This window comes from Octopus sinensis, unplaced genomic scaffold (genome assembly GCF_006345805.1).
Source record: "Octopus sinensis unplaced genomic scaffold, ASM634580v1 Contig20047, whole genome shotgun sequence".
Lineage (NCBI taxonomy): Eukaryota > Metazoa > Mollusca > Cephalopoda > Octopoda > Octopodidae > Octopus > Octopus sinensis.
In genome coordinates this window covers 22,050-23,613 of record NW_021836843.1, presented here as the reverse complement: position 1 = coordinate 23,613, position 1,564 = coordinate 22,050, and the positions used below count along the sequence as shown (strand labels likewise).

At 32.7% G+C, this 1,564-nt stretch overlaps 1 non-coding gene across 1 annotated transcript; it reads right to left on the bottom strand.

The window, feature by feature from the left end:
* Positions 1-1,037: 1,037 nt before the first annotated feature.
* Positions 1,038-1,229, bottom strand: LOC115232218. The gene has a single exon (XR_003883618.1). It is a non-coding gene; the product is annotated as a U2 spliceosomal RNA (small nuclear RNA).
* Between the last annotated feature and the right edge of the window lie 335 nt (positions 1,230-1,564).

Here is a 1,564-nt window from a genome sequence, read left to right as displayed (position 1 = left end):
CATAGAGGGGACAAACAAGGACAGACAAACGGATTAAGTCGATTATATCGACCCCAGTGCGTAGCTGGTACTTATTTAATCGACCCCGAAAGGATGAAAGGCAAAGTCGACCTCGGCGGCATTTGAACTCAGAACGTAACGGCAGACGAAATACGGCTACGCATTTCGCCCGGCGTGCTAACGTTTTTGCAAGTTCGCCGCCTTTAATATTTCTGTGGACAGAAAAAAAAAATCGGGATCGTCATGACTTTTGTCAAGCCTTCTGCAACACTGATCAAACGTACAAAGAAACCCCTCTTTTGTTCACAGGATTTTTCTGTGATGCTGGCCTAAGAAGATAGGAAACTAGTCAATAGTAGATCACTTTCAATATATACATACATGCATGTATATGTATATTTATATATATACATTGTTGAAATTTACAGATAAGCAAAAGACGAAGACAGGTGTATAAACAACAAACAGGGGTATTTGTTTAACACACGGAAAGGTGAGAAGGTCTTTTACGTTTCGAGCCTACGATCTTCAACAGAACGGAACACGAGGAAATAAAGAGAGAGAATTAAAAAAAAACAACTTTTGGAGCTAGCGGTCAATACACACACACACACACACACACACACGCACACACACACACACATATATATATATACACACACTCACACACACACACATATATATATATAAAGGGGTTTGTATGATTGTGTATAGAGGGATATATATTTTTCAAAGGAATTCCAACTCTGTCTGTTTTTTATGTTATATCTATATTCTTTATAATATTAATGTAGAATATAGAATATATAGTATAAATAATATATATATAGTAAAATGAAACACTCCTGTCACAACTTGGGACCTTGAAGACTGCTTTAATGCAAGAAAGTATACTAGTCCCTTAATATTTGATATTCAACATTTCATCTACTCAATAAGACAATCAATACTTCATTTCATTTTACTATCCTTAAATCCTTAAAAATGTTTTAGCCCGAAGGCCGCGGCCATGCTGGGGCACCACCGCTGTTTCTAGTGGGAGGTGGGCTGAATCCTGGAAGTACTGCTATACCAGGCCAACTCGTGGCAAAGGTGGAGCAAGCCCCTAACTCTTCGCCTCGTTCTAAAAATCAGTTTAATATCGATGGTCCCAAATAGGGACCGTATCAGATACTAAGCTGATAAGAACAGATACTACACATTGATCTTAGCCAAAAGGCCGATTTTATATTCTACATTAATATTATAAAGAATATAAATAAAACATAAAAATAGGCAGAGTTGGAATTTCTTTGAATAATAATATATAATATATATATATATAGATATATATATATATATATATTATATAATATAATAATATTTATATTATATATAATATATATGTGTGTATATATATATATATATATATATATATAATATATCTATATATATATCTTATATATATATATAATTATCTATATATTATAAATATAATATAATAACAAAGAGTCAAAATTAAATTAATTTAAGGAAGTAATCAGTAATTTCACCAAGTAGAATCGGCATGAAAAAGACCATTTCA